Source organism: Indicator indicator, chromosome 1 (assembly GCF_027791375.1).
Source record: "Indicator indicator isolate 239-I01 chromosome 1, UM_Iind_1.1, whole genome shotgun sequence".
NCBI classification, from domain to species: Eukaryota; Metazoa; Chordata; class Aves; order Piciformes; family Indicatoridae; genus Indicator; species Indicator indicator.
Window position 1 is genome coordinate 76,699,591 of NC_072010.1, and position 12,079 is coordinate 76,711,669.

The following is a 12,079-nucleotide window of genomic DNA, read 5'->3' on the forward strand; positions in this document are numbered from 1 at the left end:
GGAATTACAACGTAAGGAGAGAAATGTTCAAAAGATAAAGGATCAGGAGCCACTGTTTGTACATAGACAGTGATGTGAAGGAGGTAGAACAGCAGGGCTATACTCTAACTTCAAACCTGTGGTTATGGGGATGGAAATCAGAACAAAGAAGTCAAGAATCATTGCACAGCATGTCAAGGAGGGAAGCCTTATACTTAGCACTCAGTGCTTTTTTTGAAAAAATTCCCTAGGCTAAGGAAGGAAGGAAGGCAGTAAGGAATTAGAAAGAAGGAATTTGGAAGGAAGGAAGTCCAACCCCCCAGCTAAGGACACGGATACAAAGTCCACAACTTCTCTGGACAGCCTGCTCTGATGTACATCTTTTGTTCAGGTGGAATTTCCTGTATTTCATTCTCTGTTCATTTCTTCTCATCACTGGACACCACTGAGCAGTGTCTGCCTCTGTACTCTACTTTTCCCACTGAGTGATTATATATGTGGCTATATACCCCTGAGCTTTCTTTTCCCCAGACCAAACAGTCCCAACTTCTTTCCTTACAAGAGGAGTTCAAGATTTTTAATCATCTTTGTGGCAATCTAGACATGAAATAAACCGGATCTATATTTAATGTGCTGCACAAGTGATCTGTGCATGTACTATTTATACACAGCCTCAAGTGACTATCAAGCATTTGACAATGGACAGAATAAGAGGGAAAAAAATGGCTTGTTTGTATAGGAGTAAGCCAGACCTTCATAGGGGCTTCTGTTCTTTTTTCTTTTTTTAAACAAACTAAAACAAAACAACAAACCAAAAGCTTCCTGTAGTTCCTTTTTAATACTGCATTGTGATAGAACAATAAGTGTTTAATTAATTGATGAAACTCTGGCCTTGTTTCTGCAAATATGGCAAAACATTTTTACTTTGAGGAAAACACAGAAGGGAGGGGCTTACTCTGTTCTCTTCCTTTCCAAGATCTCTGAGAAGGAGTGCATTATATGTTGAAAATGTTAAAGCTAGCATAATGTTTAACCTAATGTCAGGGGTTAACCCCACTACTTTTTTTCCTTACCCTTTTCTCCCTATTCCCTTCTCCCCCTACTCCTCCACTGATGGAAGAGCAAAAAAATGGAAGTGAAGATCTTTAGCTGAGTTACACAAAATTATTTACTATTCTACTGCAGAGTTACCAGATTTCACCTAAAGAGATAGGATAAAGGAAAAACAAAAAGGAAAATACTCAACTGAAATTTGTACAGGACAACTGCACCACATGAAAACAAAACTGGAAAGAGAGCACGCTCAGGCCTCACCCCCACTGTCTACAACTCATGAGTGCTACAAATTTCAGCCAGTATTGTTTAGAATAGTGTAGGAATATATATATGATGTGGCTCAAACCATTACACCAAAGAACTGACCAGAATAAAAAGTTCACAGACTACAAGAATATGTCCATGATAATGATATCAGATGAATTTAACTCCCACCATCAGTGAGGTATTTCTTATAATATGATACTGGAAAACTCTGTAGCAGTATAAATGTTTTGGCCAGCTTCTCTTTATATCTATCTGGGACTGGGGCTGCAGTTTCAGAAATAAATCTGCATGTGCCAGGAGTAAGTTTTGGTTGTCACAACCAGAAGGGACAAGTTTTTTTTCTACATAAAAGAAAAAATTAACAATTTATTAACCTTTGTCAATAGAAAAGATTTTCTTGGGCCTTGTAAAAATACTTATTTAAGTTTCTTCCAAAGACTGACGTGTATATCTGTCACACCTTGCTCTTTCCCCAGGAAAAACTGACAAAGTATAATCAAAAGTAATTAGCAACATCAGGAAAATATCTGATCAAAAAGTAAAGTTCTGTTTCTAAGAAGATATTTTGATATGGAATGTGAAATATTTTCTCTGTCTTAGTAGAATTGTTTCAGTTGGAAAAAAACTCTAAGATCATCGAGTCCAACTATCAAATTCTGGATCACATATAAAAATCTAATTTAATTTCTGTGTTAAGACGCTATCCTCTTTACTGAACCATGCTCTATCCATTGAAAACACAATCTTCCTAATGTAAACTGCATATTTTGCTACTTAGATCACTGCTTATTGACCATATGACTAATTACAGTTTTAATGCCACACTTAGGTGAGAGGTTCAAGGGCAATAAAATCACCTTTATGTCTAAGAACAATCTTAAACGTGTGAATTTCAACATTGATTTACTTTTGGATTCTGTCCCCTTCTTTATTTAGTGGACATACTTCCACCGAGAATTTCAAGAGAATGACACATTGTTTTCTCTTTACACCTTTAATTCACAAAAAGAAAACAAAATCTCTTTTGTTATCATTGCTAAAAAAATAGGATTTATTATATAACTTATACTAGTGATTTTCAGTAGAACAATTTATTACATTTTTGCAATGATGGTATACTACACTCATATCTCAGCTTTTTCACTAACATCATCTCTTATACAGCTGTGAATATCTCTACCAGTGCCAGCTCATCTGCAGTAGTTTCTATGTAGACAGCAAAAGTTGGCTAAGACACCATGATTCACTCCTCTTGTTCCTATGTAAGAAGTTAAACATCCTAAGAATTTACTAAACATATTCATTTGGGCATGAGGATACCATACATTTTCATTCAGTAGAGCACACTTCCTAAAACATTAATTTTCTTAGTGTCTTGATTGAAAATTTTGTCTTATTTTTTTGTAGCTGCTCAAAATGTCCCTCTTCATCGTGTGAATTTGTAGATTTTGCCCCTTTGCCCTGTATGTGGCATTGAAGAAATATTCAACATGAAGGACTTGTGGGACCACTAGCTTCTGACATCAAGAAGAATAAACAATCTAGAAAAAGACTGAGAATATATATGTTTTTAGGACACTGCTTAAAAACATCCTAGGTTGGTTTGTTGGGTTTTTTTGTTGTGTTTTGTTTTGTTTGGGTTTGGTTTGGTTTGGTTTTTAATGTAACAGAAGCATTCACTGCACAGATTGCTGGAGTTAAATATGAACTTTGTACATCCTTGGTTTGTGCATGTTTCTATCTCTATTCAGAAATTAAGTACTACATAACATTGTAGTTGCCAAATTCAGCTGTGCTAAATACCTTCTAGGTGAACACAAGACATCTCTGGAAAGGTTTATAGAACAGTATCACAAGGTCTGTACACAGTGAGAACCTTCTGTTATGCTTGCTTTTGGCTTTTGTTGAGAGAGGGATAATATATTTTCCAGCACTCTTTCCTATTTTCTTAATTTTGATTCCGTAATCCCACCATGGCCTAGATAGATTTACATCTGCTGAGCTAAGTCTTATATCTATTGCAAGTTTGTTTTAGTAAGGAGCCAGTTATGTTTTTCCCATCCAATTTTCTACTTTTCCAGGGGCAGATAACAGTATGTTTTCACTCCACAGTCCATTTATACAACCAGTCTACAGCTAACTATTGTGGCTGAGCTGCAGACACAGCACAAACACTGGCACAGATTAAATAGTATTTCAGTGAGATGGTGGAGTTAATAGAGACGAAGGAACACTTATTTTTTTCATCCTGATACAACCACTAATACATCTGTAAGTTGTCTGAATTGTTAGCAATGGAGTTAAAGTGAACCTGTGTGACAATGAAATGATGAGAGCCCAGGTTATGAAGCAGCAGACACAATCTGTTTTCTAATTTCTTTTTACTTATTTTGTTTTTAACTTAACAAGAAAAACTCTCATTGAAATAGTAATAATTTTTCTTTCAAAAATTAATATGACCAAATTCTATACAAAAATGTTAATAGAATTCAGGGAGATAACAGTGGTAATTCTACATGAGCACAAAAATACCTCCAAATTGAAGAGAGATTATCTTTCTCTTCTTTTCCACATACCTAATGGAAAGTAGAACACAAGCTCATTTGTTGAGAAGACACCATTTCAGTAGTTCCTGTAAGGAATAGAGTGTAGCATTCTCTCACATGCCACTGCGAGAAAAATGCAAATAAGTTTATCTGTGAAACAGGTGGAATGACTCGGTTGAAATATGACAAGGTCCTCTCACACATGGAAGGTTGTTTTTGTAGTTTTCTAAAATCTTTGGCATATGATGTGATTTTGTAAGCGATTGTGTATTGAACGATAGATTATTGCAATTTGTCCATCCTATAGACAAACCTTTATTGCACTATATTCAATTTATTGTAATATCCTTTGGGAAATTAAATGTCACAAAAAGTGTGAAAGACACTGGTACAAAGGGCTGAGGCTTGATAGGAGCTGATAAAGATCAACTTGATGCCTCACAGACGTTAACTGGCATCTCCAGGCCCAAAAGTTCCGACAGCTTTTGTGTGGCTTGGCCTCAGCTCTCCAACTAATTAAGAAACTGACTACAGGGCAACCTCAACAGGGTATAAATTGAGTCCTGCTCTGGAGACAGTGGGTCTCCACACAGCAAGAAGCCTGACAGTTGGACCCTTTCCCCTTAGACTTGTCTAAGAAGACCTTGTCTAAGGAGTCCTCTCTCCACCTTTGGTGAGTGTATGTATTTTGGATAGTAGTGGGAAGATTTTCCCATTCTGAGTCAGTGCACATCTTAGTTCATCTCTCTCTAGACAACTTAACTGGTTGTACAGCAGTATATTCCCAGATAACATCCAAACTTGTAATTTTATTGTGTCAGAAGTGAGTGCAGATTAATTGCAATAAATCCACAGTTTTCAGGTGGCTACTACTGTCTGTTTCGTGGGTGCCTCTGCTACAGCATGTGAAACAATCCAAATATTATTTAAGTTAAAAAATTATTTGAGCTTCTCATTACCTAGAGCTTGTTTTAAGCTTACTTATAAAACAGTCAAACATCACTTAATGCCAGAAAATGGCAAGATAAAAGCTCTCTCTCGAATTTCCTGAAAAACACGCAGAAGAAAGGCACTGAGTTTCTATAAAATTAATGTAAGGGACAGATGCAAGTTTGAATCCTGAAGTTTTGAAGAATTATGGAGGAAATTAGACTGATGTTTTTTAAGAATATTGTTTTCAGTTGTTTCTTATGAAAAGTAATGTGAAACAGTTTGGACTCACATTTTGGGGATTTATCAGTGACGATAAACTTTCTTTTTTTTTTTTTTTCCCCAAAGGTTGGTATTTTTAACAAGCTGAAAAGAACTTGTTCAGAAAGCTCAAGAGATACAATGAGACAAGGTCAGAAGAGAAAATATCTGACTGGATCCTCTATTTTTGAGCTTTACAAAATCTTTTTGTGAACCTTCACCTTGCTAAAAACACTGTCTTATATTTGGCCTATCATCAGTTTGAACTTCTAAACATATCTCCAAGAAAATGTAAATATCTTTTTTAAAAGACAACAAGAGAACCTATTGATGGTCTCATCTTGGGAGAAAAGACACAGAACAAATAAAAACTGAGTTACTTAAATCCATGTTTTGAATATGAGGTGGGAAAATGATATTTTTCATTACAAGATTAATGGCTGGCTATCTCCCATAAACCCATATATTTCGTTCTAATATTTGTAAATGTTTCCATAAACACACACACTGCATCCATACTGAAAATAAATACCTCTTATTCCAGTATATAAAGGGTGAAATTTATCTGAATGTAGCTGTCTAAAAGTTAGGTGTCTAATCTAAACTCATAGCCTAAAATCTTTCCCAATTTGAAAATGAGAAAAAAAAAATCCAAAACTTATTTGGATTTTACACCATCTAGTTATTTCATTAAAGTGTCTTTGGAGAGAGGCTGCTTATATCTCTCAGTCAAGAGATGTGGGGGGTTTTGGTACACCAAAGACAACATAATAGAGTATGTGACTGCAAAAGAGTTCATGTCAGTACAACTTACATCAAGTTTATGGACTTGGAGTCAGTATAAATTGTAGGCAGTAGCTGTTTTAAATTAGGAGTACAATTTTATTTTATTAACAGCCTTGTCTGCCACAAACACTCTGGCAAACCTTTGAAGGATAGACCTAGTCTGAACCTTGAGATTTCTAACAGATCAATAAAAATATCCCCATTTCTCTTTGCAACCTTTTGTAATGCAATTTCACCAGTGATTACTAAGTATAAGGGGTAGAAGAGCAACTTGTACTGAGTGACAAATCAAATTAAAACACAATGTACACAGAATACAACATTAAACAAACGACTCAACTTTTATTAGTTGCATCTGCAGAATTGATTATCAGGAGTGTACGTGACTTTTTGTTTGCTTGGTTTTCAGTTTTTTGGCCTTGTGCCTTTTTTGTACATGACAGGAGAATGTGCAGGGTTATACTGACACAGGAAATATTTTCTCGTGTATGTATGAAACATTTTGAACCTTTTTTAACTTAAATTTAATTTAGTTTAAAACTAGAATTTCTACCTGCAATTTACTTTTCTTTTTCTTTCCTAATTAATTTCTTGTTTATAGAGAGAAATTGTTCATTCGAGTAGCTAAAATTTGCATTTTTCAGTTAAAAATTGTATACTCATTTTAAAAGAAAGAAAGAAAGAAAGAAAGAAAGAAAGAAAGAAAGAAAGAAAGAAAGAAAGAAAGAAAGAAAGAAAGAGAGAAAGAAAGAAAGAAAGAAAGAAAGAAAGAAAGAAAGAAAGAAAGAAAGAAAGAAAGAAAGAAAGAAAGAAAGAAAGAAAGAAAGAAAGAAAGAAAGAAATAAAGAAAGAAAGAAAGAAAGAAAGAAAGAAAGAAAGAAAGAAAGAAAGAAAGAAAGAAAGAAAGAAAGAAAGAAAGAGAAAGAGAAAGAAAGAAAGAAAGAGAAAGAAAGAAGGAAGGAAAGAAAGAAAGTATCGTGTTGTCACAATTTTAGTCATGAGTGAATAGAAATTAAAAATAATTTTGATGAGGTTCTTGTTTTGCAAGGATTGAAGTGAAATATAATTTTAAACTTTTTTTTCAGAATAAAATTTGCAATAATACAGTTATTAGGATTAAATACAATCTCAATCTATAAAACGCTAATTTTATATGATTAAATTTCATTCTATTTTTTGACAATAAAATACTATTTTATCTCTTCAAAAAAAAGATGCAAGGATTATACTTTAGCACTCAAGTGAACAGTCATAAATAAATTTCATACCATAACACTTTCTCATTTCGTAAAAGATTATGTTATGCAAAATGTTTATTCAGAAGCGGAGAGCTCCATGTACCATGTTTAGAAGCATGTTGACTGGGTCAGAGAAAAAAATGTGTGAAACCCTACATTAAAAATTTAACAATATGCGCAATCAAGTCCCAGCTCCTAGGAATATTGCCTGACTCTATTTAATTTATTAGCAGAGATGTAGCCTTTGAATTTAAAGTAGCTTATGACTAAAATACTAGATGCATAATATATTCACTAAAAAAGTAAAAGAATATAATGCATTTCTTGTCAGCACTGAAGTTTTCAAAGTCAGAAGCCTTTTTCTTTCCTTCTTTCTTTCTTTCCCTCTTTCCCTCTTTCCTTTCTGCCCTTCCACCCCCAACTCTCGTTGAAATGGGATAAGGATTCTTTTCCCTCTGCTGGGACCAGATTTCACCCTGAAATGCCAGGAGCTTGTAAAACATTTTAAATCTGTAGACGACAAATCCATAAAGTTAGAAAAAAAAAGTATTACCCAAAATCAGAGGGTTTGAGTGATGCCAGGATGTGGGGTTGGAAGCTGGAATCTGCTAAGGGTTCTGTCATATGCTTGCTATGTGAACCTGAATAATTGCAGTCATATCTCTTTATGTTGTGCCTTAATTTAAGAACCTGAACAGTAGATGGACATTTAAGTTTACTTTTCAGTGTATTACTAAGTTTTGTACATCAACTAAGCATTTGTACATCAACTTTACCTTTTTTTGTCATATCTTAATGCACGTAAAACTATTGTGATGGATGTATTCAGTCCCCTTAACAAAACTAGAAATATTTCATGCAGGCTCCAAAAGAGGTAAAGGGTTGAGCTGTAGCTGGGCCAAGAAGTCCTCTAGAAATCTACAAAGGAGCAATGTGACTCAGTGAACACCAATACTGTGATCTTGGATCACTGAACATGAGATTAACACAAGAAAAGTGGGTGGGTACCAGGAGCCTTGGGCATGTGTTTCCTATTGTATATAATTTGAGCCAAATACTTTATCCCATAAATATGATAGCCTAGGTGAGCCTTGCTTGATCTAAGCAGTGATCTTCACTTGTGTTGGGACACCTCTCAAGATTGCTCCTGGAGACAGACAAAAATTTAACCAATGACAGATCATTGGATAAGCCTAATTTGAATTCTGTCTGAATTCACCCCAGGAAGTTCACACCCACCAGGTAATTCCCACTTGAGCAGAGACACCTCTCAAATTTTGAGATTCCTTACCAGAGACAAAGAGATTCTTGCTCATCCAAGGCAGAGAAACACCCTTATTAATAACAGAGCCTTGGTAAGTGACTGATTACATACCAAATCAATACTAATGAAATCCAGGTAGCTAATTCCAGTAGACATAAACCATTGACCAAGCCTAAGTCTGGATCCAACCACTTCCACAGTCTACTATGAGAAGGAGTTTAGAAAGAAGAGAGTCCATCTGCACCTCATGATTCAACAAGAGGGTTTTATTACCCTACCCTTACGTTATACATAAACTGAGCAAGTCTGAGAATAAGTTTGAACATAGCCACACCTAACATGCATCAGGAGTTTAGAAAGCAAAAGGATCTACTCTGAACCTCAAGACTCGATAGAAATGTCTTCCATACCCTTTTACATCTTTGGTTTCTGTGTAAATGATTCTATCTTGTATTCATAGAATCAGGTTAGGGATTTGTGGTGGGTTGAAAATTCCACCCCCCAACATCAACTTTGCCAAACCAGCGCAGCTGGAAGCAAATGGAAGCTGTATTTACAAGCCAAACTACAATATGCAATGGAATCCAATTGATATGTACAAATATACAGTATTTACAATATTTACAGGTATTTAAAATTAATAAACAGCACAAGGACCCCCATGGCCAAAGACCAGGGAAGCTGCAACAGCTTCTCCCTTCCCTGCCCCCCCTTACCTCCCTGTGCAAAAGGGACAAGAGATAGAAGCAGAGACATTAATACCAATCAAAATAAATGCAGCCAAGGTCAAGAAGAAGCAAGTTAGTGTCTCCCAGCCCAAAGCAAGAAGAGAGGAGATTGTTTTGGGAACCAAATCTTATAGTAGATATCTCTCCAATGGGATTGTTTAGACTTATAGTTATTTTCCTTTTTACACCCAATAGTGTACATTTTACTACTTTCTGTTCAAAAAAAATTTCAAAGGCATAGCCTAAAACTACCACAGGGTTAGAAGGGACCTCTGGAGATCATCTAATTCAATCCCCTCTGCTGACAGAGGTATGCCTAGATCAGATTGCACAGGAACATATTCAGGTGGGTTTTGAAAATCTGCAGAGAAGTAGACTCGACAAGTTTTCCATTGGACAGCCTGTTCCACTGTTTTGTCACTCTTATGTTATGAAGTGTCTCCTTAAGTTTAAGTGAAACCTCCTGTGTTCTCCCCTTGTACCCCTTGTCCATTGTCCTATCACTGCCCACCACTGAGAAGAACTCACCCGCATCCTTGGCTTCCAACCTTTGCATATTTATATGCATTTATAAGACCTCCTCTCAGTCTTCTGTTTCCCAGGCAAAAGAGACTCAACTCTCTCAGCTTCTCCTCAAAAGAAAGACACTTCTGTCCCCTAATCATCTTCATGGCCCTCCACTGGACACTCCCCAGTAGTTGGACAGCTTAATGTCCAAATGGAGTCAAGTGAAGAGCAGCATCCCTCAGGAATCAGTACCGGGGCCAGTGCTTTTTAATGTCTTTGCCAGTGATACAGACAGTGGAACTGAGTGCACCCTCAGCAAGTTTGTGGATCACAACAAGCTGTATGATCTGGTTGACATGCTGGAGGGAAGGGATACTATCCAGACTGACTTGGACAGACTTGACACATGGCCCAAGCCAACATCTTGAAGTTCAAAAAAGGCCAAGTGTGAGGTCCTACATCTGAGTGGGGCAATCCCAAGCACAAATATAGGCTGGGCCAGATGTGGCTCAAGAGCAGTCTTGAAGGGAAGAACTTGGGGGTGTTAGTTGATGAAAAACTCAACAGGAGCCAGCAGTGTGTGACTGCAACCCAAAAAAGCCAACCATAACCTGGGCTGCATCAAAAAAAGGGTGACCAGCAGAGGACCAGAGAAGTGATTCACCCTCTCTACTCTCCTGAGACTTCACCTAGCGTATTCCATACAGTTCTCATGTCCCCAGCATAAGATGGACATGCTGAGCAGGTACAGAAAAGAGCCACAAACATGATCAGAGGGCTGGAGAACATCCCTTATAGGGACAGGCCATGAGAGTTGGGGCTATCAGCTTGCAGAAAAGAAGGTTCCTGTGAGACCTTATAGCAGCCTTCCAGTATCAGAAAGCGACCTGCAGGGGATCTGGGTACAGACTTTTTACAAGGGCTTGTTATGATAGGACTAGAGGGAATGGATTTAAACTTGAGGAGTACTGGTTTAGACTGGTTATTAGAAAAAAAATTCTGCCCAGTTCACGTTGAATGTTCATCACAGCCTTTCTGGTGTGACGGCTCCTCCTCACAGTTCTGTATCATCAACAAATTTGCTGCAAGTATACTCTGTTCCTTCATCCAGGTCACTGATGAACATATTGAACAGGGCTGAATCTAGTACAGACACCTGGGGAACACCTCTAGTGACAGGCCTCCAGCTAGACATTGTGCTACTGATCACAACCCTCTGTGTTCTGTTATTCAGCCAGGTTTCAACCCAGCTCATGGTCCACTCATCTAACACACACTTTCTAAACTTGCCTATGATTATGATATGGGAGACAGTCAAAGCCTTGCTGAAGTTGAGATAGATGATATCCACTGCTCTTCCCTCTTCTACCCAGCTGGTCACACCATCATAGAAGACTATCAGACTCATCAAGCATGATAGCCGCTTTGCGAATTCATGCCAACTATTCCTGATAATCTTCCTCCATGTTTTTAGAAATGATCTCCACAATGAGCTGTTTCTTCACCTTTACAGGGTTCATAGCATCATAAAATCATAGAATGGTTTGGGTTGGAGAGGACCTTAAAAATCATCTAGTTCCAACAGCAGGGTTGGGCATGGGAAAGGACATGGGCATAGGGGTTCTCCATGGGCAGGAATACTTTCCACTAGGCCAGATAAGGATGCATTCAATCCCATTGTCCATATTGCTGACAAAGATATTAAATAGCACTGGTCCCAATACCAACCCCTGAGGGACACCACTTGTAGTTAGTCTCCATTTGGATATTGAACCATTGACTTCATCTCTCTGGGTGCAGCCATCCAACCATTTCCTTATCGAGCAAGTGGTCCACCCCTGAACTCTATGCTTTTCCCATTTGGTGATGGAAATGTCGTGTGGGACAGTGTCAAATGCTTTGCACAAGTCCAAGTAGATGACATCAGGTGCTCTTCTCTTATCCACTGATGCTGTAATAGAAAGCCACCAAATTTATCACACCATAATGATTACCACAAATCACCTCTTCTTCATTTTCCACATGCCCTAGCAAAGCCTTCAAGATCTGTTCCATGATCGTTCCAGGAATAGAAGTGAGACAGACTGGCCTGTAGTTTCTGAGGTCTTCTCTTTTCCTGTTTTCCAGTCAGCAGGGATATTACCAGATCATCATGACTTTTCAAATATGATGGACTGTGGTTTGGCAACTTCCTGTGCCAGTTCCCTCAGGACTTGTGGATTGATCTCATCAAGCCCCATGAGCTTGTGTGCCTTCATGTTCTTTAGATGGTCTTGAAACTGATCTCTTCTTATATTGGGCAGGTCTGCCTTTTCCCATTTCCTACCTTTGTTTTCTGGAATTTGGACAGTACATCTGGAGCCCTTGTCAGTGAACTCTGAAGCAAAGCCATCATTAAGCACCTCAGCCTTCTCCGTACCCCGTGTGACCAGGTATCCACTTTTGTTTTGGAGAGGTCTCAGATCCTCCCTAGCCTTCTTTTTGTCTCTGATGCACCTGAACAAATTCTTCATCCCA